The following is a 15904-nucleotide window of genomic DNA, read 5'->3' as shown; positions in this document are numbered from 1 at the left end:
ATAACGAGGGAATGAGACACAGAAGGAGGGCACAGCTGGGAGAAATCAGGACTGGACGAGACAGAGACGCAAAACTAGAAACACTCACATGAGGCATGGACCTTCAAAGTAAAACAGGAAGTATCACACAGAGACGCGAACTAGACACAGTGGAGACAGCAACTAAGAAACAGAGACAAACCATAAGGCAGAGGTCTAAGAACCAAAATACACAGAGGGAAATACTCAGCTTTGAACACAAGAGACTAGACTAGAGGGAGTAACAAAAGACCAACCATGAGAACATAATGCACAATGCAGGGTGACAGAAAACAAGAAACTCAAACATGCAAAGACACACCATAAACAGAACAGAGGGGGCACAGAGAGACATGAAGGGCAGGGGAGACTTAACATGGGTTGAAACACAAGGGGGAACTAATAAGCAAATCAACATAGGAGGCCTAATGAGCTAAACATACTATAAACATCAAAATGAACTAAAACTCAAAACACTGGGTCCTAAGACCCAGGATCGTGACATCTATTTCCATTGTTTTCATTCAAATTCCATTGTTTTGATTCAAATTCTGTTCTGTTCATTCTAATTCCGTTGTTTTCATTCAAATTCCGTTGTTTTCATTCTAATTCTGTTGTTTTCATTCTAATTCTGTTGTTTGTTTTAAAATTCCATTGTTTTGATTCAAATTCTGTTCTGTTCATTCTAATTCCATTGTTTTCATTCAAATTCCGTTGTTTTCATTCAAACCCTGTTCTGTACATTCTAATTCCGTTGTTTTCATTCAAATTCCGTTGTTTTCATTCTAATTCTGTTGTTTTCATTTAAATTCTGTTGTTTGTTTTAAGCTTCCATTGTTTTCATTTAAATTCTGTTCTGTACATTCTAATTCCGTTGTTTTCATTCAAATTCCGTTGTTTTCATTCAAATTCCGTTGTTTTCATTCAAACTCTGTTCTCTACATTCTAATTCCGTTGTTTTCATTCAAATTCCGTTGTTTTCATTCAAATTCCGTTGTTTTCATTCTAATTCTGTTGTTTGTTTTAAACTTCCATAGTTTTCATTCAAATTCCGTTGTTTTCATTCAAACCCTGTTCTGTACATTCTAATTCCGTTGTTTTCATTCAAATTCCGTTGTTTTCATTCTAATTCTGTTGTTTGTTTTAAACTTCCATTCCATACATATGCAATAATACTAAGTGCAATAATCCTTTCTGTCATCGTTGTATTTTTACTCAGTTGTATATAGTATTTGTATTTGTATTCTATTTTTATCTTATTGTATATTTATTTTATTTTATTCTACTGTATATAGTATTTTATTTTATTCTATTCTGTACAGTTGTGTACTGTATTTATTCTTATTGAATTCTAATTTTTGTGGTGTATTCATAATTGTCTCTGGTACATTTGTTGTATGGGCAGTATGTGTTCACTGTTTGATTGTGTAATCACGTGTTACGCACTGGCAATGCATGCCGGTAGATGGTAATACAGGAAGTAAAAGAGATGGTCTTACCGCACACAGTGGTCCCGCGTACTTATTCAGATTCAGAGTAAGAATCACACATGGTGTCAGAAGTGCTGTGTGACTCGTAAGACTCCATACATCTGCCGAGTGTGAGGAGAAGGGGAAGGTGGAAACAAAATGCCGAATGACGACGTAGACGATCGTCCGAGGGCAGGAGTTAGCACCGCGGCTAGCACTCCCAGCGCTACGTTTAGCATCCAACCACCGGAGCCCTTTGATTTTTCCAAACCACACGAATGGACAAGATGGGTCCGTCGCTTCGAGAGATTCCGTCAGGCAAGTAATCTGTTTGCGAGCTCGGAGGAAAATCAAGTGAACACTCTCATATATTGTATGGGAGACGAAGCGGATGACGTCCTGAGAGGACTAAAGTTAAGTGATGTAGACCAACGGGACTATGCTAAAGTGAGAGATAGCTTCCACAACTTTTTCATTGTCAGGAAAAATGTTGTTTATGAGCGCGCACGTTTTAATATGCGCAAACAAGAGCCGAATGAGACTGTTGATGCATTCGTGACTGCCTTGCATGCATTAGCAGAGCACTGTAACTACGGACCGCTCCACGATGAGCTGATAAGAGACAGAATAGTAGTGGGCTTGGCCGACACGAGGCTGTCTGAGCGCATGCAGATGGAAAAAGACTTGGACTTGGATAAAGCTATAAATATGGCCAGGCAGTCAGAAGAAATCAAAAAGCAACAGTCAGCTTTGAGAAGTGAAACAAATGTAATGCATGTAAATGCGAAAACAGTTGACAGAGTGATACAAAAGCACGACAAAACAAAGTTCAACATGTTCAAAAATAAAACTGTCAAAACACAACAGCAATATAGCAAGAGACAAAGTAACAAATGCTACAAGTGCGGAGGCTCTCCACATCAGAAACCTGAGTGCCCAGCAAATGATGCAAAATGTCATTTATGTGGAAAAAAAGGTCACTACCAGCGAGTCTGCAGACAAAGCAAGACAGTGCAAAGTATTGAGGAGGAAGAGGAGCAAGGTTTCTTCCTAGGCTCAGTTTCCAGTGACGGCCAGGCGTGGACAGCCAACATACAAGTGAAAGATGCAAAAATCACTTTCAAACTGGATACTGGAGCAGATGTGACTGTAATAGCTGACTCGGACTTATCAAAGACTTTTGCTAACGAACACAGACCAGTTCTCCAGCAGCCAGAAAAACCTTTGTTAGGCCCTGGAAAAACACCACTGGACGTTGCAGGTTTTACAAAGCTACAGCTCAACTACGGAGCGAAACAGACAACAGAGAAGGTCTATGTTGTAAGAAACCTGAGCACTCCACTGCTAGGCCTGCCCGCCATTACAGCTCTTGGCCTGCTGGTGCGAGTTGACGCGGTTTCAATGGACACTCTGAAGACTACTTACCCTAAACTTTGCAATGGTCTAGGGAAAGTGCAGCGGGCCTATCACATTAAACTCAAACCGAATGCTGTGCCGTACTCACTCAAAACTCCGCGAAGGCTTCCTCTGCCTCTGATGGGAAGGGTAAAAGAGGAACTCCAACGAATGGAAGAGCTTGGTGTCATTACCCGAGTTGAGGAACCAACGGATTGGTGTGCCGGCATGGTTGTTGTTCCAAAGAAAAACAGCCCTAGGCTAAGACTTTGCATAGACTTTACCGGACTAAATGAGTATGTGTGCAGGGAAAAATATGTGCTGCCATCGGTTGAACAAAGTCTCGGAATGCTCGCAGGAGCCAAAGTGTTTAGCAAACTGGATGCCAACATGGGCTTCTGGCAGATTCCCCTGTCCGATGAGTCTGCCAAACTCACCACCTTCATCACACCCTTTGGGCGGTTCCACTTTAACCGCCTACCGTTTGGGATCAACTCAGCGCCCGAACACTTTCAGCGCATGATGGCGGAGGTCATCGAGGGTCTCGAAGGAGTGGTGTGTCACATTGACGATGTGTTGGTGTGGGGACGTAACCATCAGGAGCACGATTCCCGTCTCCATGCTACACTGCAAAGACTGGAAAAAGCAGGCATAACGCTGAATGTTGAAAAATGCGAGCTCTCCCAGAGCAAGGTTGCTTTCTTGGGTCACATCATAGCGGATACAGGAATCAGTCCTGACCCGAAGAAAACGGAGGCAATTACAGAAATGACAGAGCCAACTAATGTGTCAGAGTTGCGCAGTTTTCTGGGCATGGTGAATCAAGTGGGCAAGTTCATCCCCCATTTAGCTGAAAAAGACAAAGCCCTGCGAGATCTTCTTTCCAAAAAGAACGCATGGTATTGGGGAACTGACCAAGTGAGAGCTTTCAAAACATTACGAGATGCCCTGACCTCACCCCCAGTGCTCGCAATGTATGACCCCAACAGAGACATTAAAGTATCAGCAGATGCTTCATCCTATGGTCTCGGAGGTGTTCTTTTGCAGCTGTGGGAAGAAGGATGGCGACCAGTGGCGTATGCATCGAGGTCCCTTTCTCCTACAGAACAACGATACGCACAAGTGGAAAAAGAGGCACTGGCATCTACATGGGCGTGTGAGCGTTTTCGTGATTTCCTGATTGGTAAACATTTTTGTCTTGAAACGGACCACAAACCTCTCGTTTCCTTACTGGGAGGACAAGCTCTGGATCTCTTGCCACCCAGGATCCAGCGATTCAGAATGAGACTCATGCGTTACTCGTACACTGTGCAGTACGCCCCAGGGAAATCGCTCTGGACAGCAGATACTTTGTCCCGCTCACCTCTGAAAAAACCAATGAACCTGTCAGACAAAGAGCTAATGGAAAGCACAGACATATATGTCGACAGTATTGTAGCAAACATGCCTGTCAGTTCATCATATATGCAAACACTGAAGGAACAACTGAAAAGCGACAGTGTGTGTGCTCGCGTCATGGACATGTGCACCGAAGGCTGGCCAGAACATGCAAAACAAGAGCCTTTACTGTGAAATTACTGGCCTGACCGAGCCACGCTCACTGTTGAAGACGGCCTTTTGTTAAAAGACACACGGCTTGTCATTCCTTCAGCAATGAGAAACGAGGTGCTGGAAAAACTACACGAAGGACATCAAGGTGTTGTAAAATGTAAAGCTCGTGCACGCCAAACAGTGTGGTGGCCCGGGCTGAGTCAACAAATCTCTGAGATGGTGCTCAAGTGCAAAACGTGTATTCAAGAAAGACACAATAACAGTGAGCCACTCATGCCAACAGAATACCCTGCCCGCCCATGGCAGAGAGTGGGCACAGAGCTGGGAGGGAAAACTTACCTTCTCGCTGTTGACTATCACTCTAGATTTGTTGAGATTGCTTTGTTAAACAGGACAAAATCAAACGATGTCATTACTCACCTGAAATCTTTCTTTGCCCGTCACGGCATCCCAGAGGTCCTCATGTCTGATAATGGGCCACAGTATTCAGGTCAAATCTTTACAGACTTTGCAGCAGCATACGGCTTCAAACACATCACAAGCAGTCCCAAGTTTCCGCAAAGTAATGGAGAAGCAGAACGTGCTGTGCAGACTGTAAAAAATCTTCTGAAAAAAGCAGCTGATCCTTATCTAGCTCTTCTTGCCTATAGAGCTACACCACTGCAGTCCGGATACAGCCCTGCAGAGCTTTTAATGGGCAGACGTCTGCGAACCACACTGCCGATGCTTCCATCGCAGCTGGAGCCCACACTGCCGGACAACGCACTGCTCGCTCGAAAGGAAAGGGAGAAGAGGATGATGGACATGGCAAACTTCAACAGGCGCCACCGCGCAAAACCTTTATGCAGCCTGTCCCCAGGAGAGCAAGTTTGGGTGACTGATGTCAAAACTACAGGCACTGTTATCCAAAATCACTCTACACCCCGATCATACACAGTGGAGTTACCACAAGGGACTGTGAGGCGTAATCGTGTGCATTTGATTCCTTTAAGTTCACCTGTGCATGAACCTGCTAATGTGCCTGTGTTGCAGAAGCCTCAAACACCCAGTGTGATCCCTGCTACACCTGTTAACACTGATGTGGTCAGAACCAAGTCAGGGAGGCCAATAGCTAAACCTAAAAAGTTAGATCTGTAAGAAAAAAAAAAGGTTGTTGTTATGTAACTGTGTTATAATGGTTTTGTAGAGCACAGTAAAATAAAGCTAAAAAGAGTTGTTAAGAAAAGAAAAGAACAAGAAAACAAAAACAAAAGGTTAAAAATGTAATGCAGATTGTTTGCCAGATGTTCTTGTATGGCTTTGAAAAAGAGAAGTTCTGTCCTGAGAAAAGGAATATTCTGTTTTTGTTTAAAAGGGGAGATGTGGTGTATTCATAATTGTCTCTGGTACATTTGTTGTATGGGCAGTATGTGTTCACTGTTTGATTGTGTAATCACGTGTTACGCACTGGCAATTCATGCCGGTAGATGGTAATTGTGGCGGAGGCATGGCCCCGGGCGCAGCTGCAGGGGAGGAGTGGAGCGGAAGGCTCATCAGGGCGGCGCTGCGAGGCCGGTAAGAACAGCTGATGTTGTTTATGGACTGATGATGGTTTCCCTCCCCTGTGTTATAGTGAGACGGAGAGGAGCGGGAGAGGAGAAAGAGAGACACACATCAGCTGGGATGCACAGCTGTCATTCTGTGCGATAGTATCAGTGTGTGAAAGTGTAAATAAATGTGGAACTTGGCGATAAAGACCTGTGTGTGCGTGTACCTGTGCCTAGTATATTCCACAAGTGGTGCCGAAACCCAGGAAAGTGCCGGTGGGGAAATGTCCGACCCACAGGCCGCGCCACCCGCCCAGCCTCTGCAATTCTTGGCGCAGATGCTGGCGGAGATGGCGACGATGAGCCGGGATCAGGCGGCCGACCAGCGTGCCCACCTGGCCGCGCTGCGGGAGCAGACGGACCGGCAGACGCAAGTTCTGGAGCGGCTGGTCGGGGCCGCTGCCACGCCGAAGCCCTCGCCACTGTCGGTGGCGGTGCCCCGGATGGGGGACGGGGACGACCCACAGGTTTTTTTGGAGACCTTCCGTGCCACGGCGGAGGCTTGCCAATGGCCGCGGGAGGAGTGGGCTCCGCGGCTGCTCCCCCTGCTGTCCGGGGAGGCACAAACAGCGGCCCTGAGTCTGCCTCCGGCGTCGAGGAGCAGCTTCGCGGACGTGAGCCGGGCGGTGGTGGACAGGCTAGGGCTCACCGCCGAAGACCACCGCCGGCGGTTCCGGGCCTGTTGGCTGGCTACAATGGACCGACCATTCGCCTGGGCCCGGCAGCTGCGCGACGCGGCGGTACGCTGGCTGCAACCGGGAACATCGGAGGGGGAGACGAAGCTGGTGGACAAGGTGGTGCTGGAGCAGTTCACGGAGGGATTGCCAGCGGAGACGGCGAGATGGGTCCGGTGCCACCGGCCCGCAAGCTTGGAGGTAGCGGTGACGCTGGCGGAGGACCACCTTGCCGCTGGAGCAGGGGAACCCGGGGACGCCGGACGGAGGCCGAACAAACAGGCCCCGGTGCCGGCCCCGAGGCGCCGTGTGCCGGCACCAGGGCAGGCAGAGCGGCTGCCGGCGCTGAGCCCCACTAACCCTTTCGCGGCGTTGGTGCCGTCCAGGGCAGCCGAGCCAAGTGGAGCCGCCCCCGAGCCACGGAGAGCAGCACAGACGCCGGGGCCGGAGTGTTGGAAGTGCGGGCAGCCGGGGCACCTGAGGAGGGATTGTCCGCTTATGGAAGTGGGGCAGGTGTTTCGTGTTGCTGGCGCCCCAGCACCCTCCCCCGGTCCAGGAGGGACATACAGTATTCCGGTAAGGACTCGAGGGGGTATACGCCAGGCGTTGGTGGACACGGGCTGCACGCAGACCCTCGTACACCAAAGCTTGGTTCGCCCCGGGGCATTGCTGGAGGCAGAATGGGTGGAGGTGAGGTGTGTGCATGGTGACGTTCACAGGTATCCCATAGTGCCGCTGTTATTAAAGTATAAGGGCAAAACGCATAGAGTAACGGCGGCGGTTAGCCCGCGCCTGTCGCACCCCCTGATTCTGGGTACCAATTGGCCGGGGTTTCATCAGCTACTGGGGCAGTACGCGGGCGTGCGATCACGACCGGAAGCGGGGTGTAGCGTGTGTTCAGCGGTGACGCGGGGTCGTCCGACACTGACTCTGGGGGGGAGGAGCCGGCGGGTCCCTCACGGGACGTCCCGCCGGCCCCGGAAGTGTCCCCCATGGGTGATTTCCCACTGGAGCAGTCTCGTGACGGCACCCTACGCTCAGCCTTTGACCAAGTGATGGCTATTGATGGTCACGTGGTGCGCCCTGAGGCCGCGCAGACCTACCCGCGTTTCGTCTTATTAAACGACCGATTATATCGAGTGAGTCGTGACACTCAGACAGAGGAAACACACACCCAGTTGTTGGTGCCGCAGGGCCGCCGGGAAACGCTTTTCCAGGCGGCCCACTATAACCCCATGGCAGGGCATATGGGCTATGAGAAAACTCTGGAGCGAATAACGGCCCGATTTTATTGGCCGGGCATCCGAGCGGATGTGCGCCGCTGGTGCGCGTCCTGCCCGGACTGCCAACTTGTTAACCAGCCGGCCATACCGAAGGCGCCGCTGCGCCCTCTCCCCCTCATTGAGGTCCCGTTTGAGCGCATCGGCATGGACCTCATCGGGCCGTTTCACCGGAGTGCACGCGGCTACCGCTTTGTGTTAGTCTTGGTGGATTACGCAACGCGGTACCCGGAAGCAGTTCCGCTGCGCACCATCTCTGCAAAGAGTGTGGCGCAGGCACTGTTTCAGGTCATCTCCCGAGTCGGAATCCCGAAAGAGATACTGACTGACCAGGGCACGTCGTTTATGTCTCGTACACTGCGGGAACTGTACGAATTACTGGGCATTAAATCTATTCGGACCAGCGTCTACCACCCTCAGACTGACGGGCTGGTGGAGCGGCTGAATAAGACTTTAAAGTCCATGATTCGGAAGTTCATTAACGAGGATGAACGCAATTGGGATCACTGGCTAGACCCTCTGTTATTCGCAGTGCGGGAGGTGCCCCAGGCCTCCACGGGATTTTCTCCCTTTGAACTGCTGTTCGGCAGGAGGCCACGTGGGGTGCTCGACCTGATTAAAGAAAGCTGGGAGGACGGTCCGAGCCCCGCCAAAAATGAGATTCAGTACGTGTTGGACCTGAGAGCAAAACTCCACACTTTGGGGAGGTTGTCACGGGAGAATTTGCTCCAGGCTCAGCAGCGTCAGCAACGCCTGTATGACAGAGGGGCTAGGCTCAGGCAATTTTCACCGGGAGATAAAGTGCTTGTGTTACTCCCTACTTCCAGCTCGAAGTTGCTCGCCAAGTGGCAAGGACCCTTTGTGGTCACACGGCGAGTCGGGGACGTGGACTATGAGGTCGCTCGGTCGGACAGGGGAGGAGCCACGCAGATTTATCACCTCAATCTCCTCAAACTGTGGCGAGAGGTTGAAACCGCTTCTCTGGTGAGCTTGGTGAAGGAGAGAGATGAGTTGGGGCCTGAGGTGCCAAATTCTATCATTCCCGCCTCCCTCCCTTGTGATGACCATCTCACACAGGCCCAGAGGGCGGATGTTGTCGCGTTGCAACAGCGTTTTGTGTTCTCCCCCCTGCCCGGCCGGACGTCCCTCATCGAGCACCATTTCGTGACGCAGCCTGGCGTGACGGTGCGTTCACGGCCCTACAGGCTCCCGGAGCACAAGCGAAAAATCGTGCAGAGGGAATTGGCGGAAATGCTGAGGATGGGAGTAATAGAAGAGTCGCACAGCGCCTGGTGTAGCCCCATCGTTCTGGTGGCGAAGAAGGATGGGTCTATACGGTTCTGTGTCGACTATCGCAGGGTGAACGAAGTGTCACGCTTTGATGCCTACCCCATGCCTCGGGTCGACGAGCTCCTGGACCGGTTAGGCACGGCCCGCTTTTTCACGACACTGGACTTAACCAAGGGCTATTGGCAGATTCCCTTGTCTGCCGAGGCCAGGGAGAAAACGGCCTTCTCCACTCCGTACGGTTTGTACCAGTTCGTGACACTTCCGTTTGGCCTGTTCGGGGCCCCGGCCGCTTTCCAGCGTCTCATGGACCGGGTACTGCGTCCGCACGCAGCGTATGCTGCCGCCTACCTGGATGACGTGATCATCCACAGCGACACCTGGGCGGAGCATGTGCTGCGGGTGGCCGCGGTCCTGGAGTCCCTGAGGGGGGCGGGGCTCACGGCCAATCCGAAGAAGTGCGCGGTTGGACGGAGGGAGGTGCAGTATCTGGGGTACCACCTGGGGGGCGGGCAGGTGCGTCCACAGGTGGAGAAGACGGCGGCTATCGCATCCTGCCCGCGCCCCAGGACGAAAAAGGAGGTGAGACGGTTCTTGGGGTTGGCGGGTTACTATCGTCGCTTTGTGCCGGGGTTTGCGCAGCTAACCAGCCCCCTGACCGATCTCACTCGAAAGGGTGCCCCGGATCTGGTCCAGTGGACGGGGCCGTGCCAGGCGGCGTTTGTGCAGGTGAAAAAGGCTCTCTGTGGGGAGCCGCTGCTTCACACTCCTAACTTTTCCCTCCCTTTTGTTCTGCAGACTGACGCCTCGGACAGAGGGCTGGGAGCCGTTTTGTCCCAGCAGGTAAGGGGGGCCGACCGCCCTGTCCTATACATCAGCCGGAAGCTAGCAGAGCGCGAGCGCCGGTACAGCACCGTGGAGAAGGAGTGCCTGGCCATCCGGTGGGCGGTCGGCTCCCTGCGCTATTACCTCCTGGGACGCTCATTCACCCTCTGTTCGGACCACGCCCCGCTGCAGTGGCTCCACCGCATGAAGGATGCCAACGCCCGGATCACCCGGTGGTATCTGGCGTTGCAGCCCTTTAAGTTCAAGGTGATCCATAGGCCGGGGGCGCAGATGGCAGTGGCCGATTTCCTCTCTCGCTCGCGGGGGGGGGAGTTGGCTCGGCCGGACGGCTCCCCGGCCTCGAACGGGCGGTGGGGGTGTGTGGCGGAGGCGTGGCCCCGGGCGCAGCTGCAGGGGAGGAGTGGAGCGGAAGGCTCATCAGGGCGGCGCTGCGAGGCCGGTAAGAACAGCTGATGTTGTTTATGGACTGATGATGGTTTCCCTCCCCTGTGTTATAGTGAGACGGAGAGGAGCGGGAGAGGAGAAAGAGAGACACACATCAGCTGGGATGCACAGCTGTCATTCTGTGCGATAGTATCAGTGTGTGAAAGTGTAAATAAATGTGGAACTTGGCGATAAAGACCTGTGTGTGCGTGTACCTGTGCCTAGTATATTCCACAGTAATACAGGAAGTAAAAGAGATGGTCTTACCGCACACAGTGGTCCCGCGTACTTATTCAGATTCAGAGTAAGAATCACACAATTTTTGCCTCATAAATTTTGCACTGTCCACTTCCTGCTGTGACAAAACAAATTTCCCACGTGTGGGACTAATAAAGGTTATCTTATCTTATCTTATCTTATCTTTTCATTCAAATTCTGTTGTTTTCATTCAAATTCTGTTGTTTTCATTCTAATTCTGTTGTTTGTTTTAAACTTCCATTGTTTTCATTCAAATTCCATTGTTTTGATTCAAATTCTGTTCAGGGGCCTGTTCTTCGTACCGCGCTAAGTGAGTTAGCTGGATGAGATTGTTGACGATTTCGCGTGATCCTGGATCGTTCGGTTCCCCGAAGCCCATCCGGGACTTGCTGTCATAGCGTAAACCTGCTGGGGAGCAGGTTTACTTTATGTAAACAGGATTAGATCGCGGCCACGCAGGTATGCCCGCGTCATTCATACGAAAGCAACAGCGATATTCCACCACTGTTTCACCATAAATAAATAACATCAATGTAACTAAAGACAATGCAGCACCTGATCCATTTATTGATTTCACACAGGTCATTTCCTAAAAAAGGGAAATGTACTATTAACATTCTATTACATGTATGTGATTATTACAGATTTAATTCATATTTCAGAGTAGCAATTGTAAATTACTTCGTGTAATCAAGATGAGAGACCACGGCTATAAAAGCGAAGGTGGATTTGGGAAGTCTGTCGCAGTCACATCCTGTCCGTTTACGCGAGCAACCCATTGCGGAAGGTGCAAGATTGATAAGGAGAGTCCTCAGAATTCAGCGTATATTGCGGGACAGACAGGATCCTTTAGCTCAGCGCGACAGTGTGCTCATAGAGAGATATCGATTTTCCCGTGAGGGTATTATTCACTTAACCAACTTGTTGACGAGGGGGTGCAGGACCACCACCTGTCTTTTTTTTTGCTCTGCCCTTTTCTTGGTTGCTGTTATGAACAAACAAACAGAGTATTCCAGGGTCTCTTTCCAAGAGACTAAAAGCAATATAAGTGATAAATATTACCATTCTGTAGAATATTCTTATATTTCACTTTTACTTGTTCCCATGTTCTAGTGGGTCCTGTTGTGGCTCTAATGTGAAAGGGGATATAATATAACATATTATAATATAATATAATGTAATATAATATTGGATAATATGGTGTGATATGATAAATCTACCCTACCGCCTACTGGTGTTGGCCAGAGGGGCCGATGGCGCAATATGGCAGCCTGGCTTCTGTCAGTCTGCCCCAGGGCAGCTGTGGCTACAACCGTAGCTGCCTCCACCAGTGTGTGAATGTGAGAGTGAATGAATAGTGGCATTGTAAAGCGCTTTGGGTGCCTTGAAAAGCGCTATATAAATCCACTCCATTATTATTGTTATTATTGAATTACTTACGAGTTTGATTTGTCAGCAACTTTCTGCCAGCCCTCTGTCCTTGCTTTTGCAGCCTTTGCTGTGTTCCCTTGCGTTTTAATTAAACTCTGAAACTCCTGAAATCCCTCACTCAAGAGTTCTTGCTCTGCTGCCGAAAAATACCGAGCGCGCTCCTTCGACATTTTCGCCGACCAATCAAAGGGTTGCCGATCAATGTTTCTACTATCGATGCGTAGCCCCTTTTACGACACCCAGTGATCTCACATTACTTCATCCAGCTATACTAATCGTCAACAACAGGTGTGTTCGGGGAACCGGAATAGCGAGCTCAGAGTTAGCGCGATGATTTGGTCTTGGATGTTTCATTTGATCTTGGATGTAGTAAGCAACGTACGAAGCACAGGGCCCTGTTCATTCTAATTCCATTGTTTTCATTCAAATTCTATTCATTTCATTCTAATTCCGTTCTTTTCATTGAAATTCCGTTATTTTCATTCAAATGCTTTTGTTTTCATTCTAATTCTACTGTTTTTATTCAAATTCCATTGTTTGTTCTCAAATTCTGTTGTTTTCATTCAAATTCTTTGATTTTTGATCAAATTCTGTTGTTTTCATTCAAATTCCGTTGTTTTGATTCAAATTCTGTTCTGTACATTCTAATTCCGTTGTTTTCATTCAAATTCCGTTGTTTTCATTCTAATTCTGTTGTTTGTTTTAAACTTCCATTGTTTTCATTCAAATTCCGTTGTTTTCATTCAAATTCTGTTCTGTTCATTCTAATTCCGTTGTTTTCATTCAAATTCCGTTGTTTTCATTCAAACCCTGTTCTGTACATTCTAATTCCGTTGTTTTCATTCAAACTCTGTTGTTTTCATTCTAATTCTTTTGTTTGTTTTAAACTTCCATTGTTTTCATTCAAATTCTGTTGTTTTCATTCAAATTCCATTGTTTTCATTCAAATTCTGTTCTGTTCATTCTAATTCCGTTGTCCATCCATCCATCTATCCATCCATCTTCATCCGCTTTGTCCGGGGCCGGGTCACGGGGGCAGCAGCCTAAGCAAAGAGGCCCAGACCTCCCTCTCCCCAGCCACCTCCTCCAGCTTGTCCGGGGGGAATACCAAGGCGTTCCCAGGCCAGCCGAGAGATATAATCTCTCCAGCGTGTCCTGGGTCTGCCCCGGGGCCTCCTCCCAGTGGGACATGCCTGGAACACCTCACCCAGGAGGCGCCCAGGGGGCATCCTTGTCAGATGCCCGAACCACCTCAGCTGGCTCCTTTCGATGTGGAGCAGCAGCTGCTCTACTCTGAGCCCCTCCCGGATGGCCGAACTTCTCACCCTATCTCTAAGGGAGAGGCCAGCCACCCTTCGGAGGAAGCTCATTTCTGCCGCTTGTATCCGCAATCTCGTTCTTTCGGTCACTACCCACAGCTCGTGGCAATAGGTGAGGGTAGGGACGTAGATCGACCGGTAAATTGAGAGCTTCGCTTTTACGCTCAGCTCCCTCTTCACCACGACGGACCGGTGCAGCGTCCGCATTACTGCAGCTGCAGCCCCAATCCGTCTGTCGATCTCCGGCTCCCTTCTCCCATCACTCGCGAACAAGACCCCGAGATACTTGAACTCCTCCACTTGGGGCAGGAACTCATCCCCGACCCGGAGTGGGCACTCCACCCTTTTCCGGCTGAGAACCATGGCCTCAGATTTGGAGGTGCTGATCCTCATTCCCACTGCTTCACACTCGGCTGCGAACCGTTCCAGTGCGAGCTGGTGGCCCCCACCCGATGAAGCCAACAAAACCACATCATCTGCAAAAATCAGAGATGAGATTCTGAGGCCACCAAAGCGAAAGCCCTCCGCCACTTGGCTGCGCCTAGAAATCCTGTCCATAAAAATTATGAACAGAACCGGAGACAAAGGGCAGCCCTGGCGAAGCCCATCACCCACCGGAAACGAGTCCGACTTATTGCCGGCAATGCGAACCAAGCTCTTGCAATGGTTGTATAGGGATCGAATGGCCCGTAGCAATGGGCCAGACACCCCATATTCCCGCAACACCTCCCACAGGACACCCCGAGGGACACGGTCGAATGCCTTCTCCAAGTCCACAAAACACATGTAGACTGGTTGGGCAAACTCCCATGCACCCTCAAGTATCCTGGAGAGGATAAAGAGCTGGTCCAGTGTTCCGCGACCAGGACGAAAACCGCATTGTTCCTCCTGTATCCGAGGTTCGACTAACGGACGAACTCTCCTTTCCAGCACCCTGGCATAGACTTTCCCAGGGAGGCTGAGGAGTGTGATCCCCCTGTAGTTGGAACACACCCTCCGGTCCCCTTTCTTAAAGATGGGGACCACCACCCCGGTCTGCCAGTCCACAGGTACTGCCCCTGATCTCCACGCAACATTGCAGAGGCGTGTCAACCAGGACAGCCCTACAACGTCCAGAGCCTTCAGGAACTCGGGGCGGACCTCATCAACACCAGGGGCTCTGCCACCAAGGATTTGTTTAACTGCCTCAGTGACCTCGCCCCCGGAAATTGGCGCGTCATTCCCCTCATCCCCAGACTCTGCTTCCTCCTCGGAAGACGTGTCAGTGGGATTAAGGAGGTCCTCGAAGTATTCCTTCCACCGCCTGACAATTTTCTCAGTCGACGTCAGCAGCGCTCCGCCAGCACTATACACAGTGCAGGTAGAGCACCGCTTTCCCCTCCTGAGACGTCTGACGGTTTGCCAGAATCTCTTCGAGGCAGTCCGAAAGTCTTTTTCCATGGCCTCTCCGAACTCCTCCCACACTCGAGTTTTTGCTTCAGCCACTGCCCGAGCCGCATTCCGCTTGGCCTGTCGATACCTGTCGGCTGCCTCCGGAGTCCCACAGGCTAACCAAGCCCAATAGGACTCCTTCTTCAGCCTGGTGGCTCCCTTCACCTCTGGTGTCCACCATTTGGTTCGGGGATTACCACCATGGCAGGCACCAACCACCTTGCGGCCGCAGCTCAATGCAGCAGCTTCGGCAATGGAGACGCTGAACATGGTCCATTCGGACTCAATGTCCCCAGTCTCCCTCGGAATGCTGTTGAAGCTCTGCCGGAGGTGTGCGTTGAAGATCTCGCGGACTGGGGCCTCTGCTAGACGTTCCCAGCACACCCTCACTACGCGTTTAGGTGCACCAGGTCTGTCCAGCGTCCTCCCCCGCCACCTGATCCAACTCACCACCAGGTGGTGATCAGTTGACAGCTCAGCCCCTCTCTTTACCCGAGTGTCCAGAACATATGGTCGCAGGTCTGCTGATACGATTACAAAATCGATCATCGACCTACGGCCTAGAGCGTCCTGGTGCCACGTGCACTTATGGACACTCTTATGTTCGAACAGGGTGTTCGTTATGGCCAAACTGTGGTTAGCACAGAAGTCCAATAACAGAGCACCGCTCGGGTTCAGATCGGGGAGGCCGTTCCTCCCAATCACGCCCCTCCAGGTCTCGCAGTCGTTACCCACGTGAGCATTGAAGTCTCCCAGCAGGACAACAGAGTCTCCAGGTGGAGCACCCTCCAGCACACACCCCCCCCCCCCCCCCCCCCCCCCCAGGGACTCTAAGAAGGCTGGGTAATCTGAACTGCCACTCGGCGCATAAGCGCAGATGACAGTCAGGACCCGTTCCCCAACCCTAAGGCGCAGGGAACAAACCCTCTCGTCCAC

Source organism: Astatotilapia calliptera, chromosome 18 (genome assembly GCF_900246225.1).
Source record: "Astatotilapia calliptera chromosome 18, fAstCal1.2, whole genome shotgun sequence".
Classification (NCBI taxonomy): Eukaryota; Metazoa; Chordata; class Actinopteri; order Cichliformes; family Cichlidae; genus Astatotilapia; species Astatotilapia calliptera.
Note: the sequence above shows the minus strand (reverse complement) of the source record.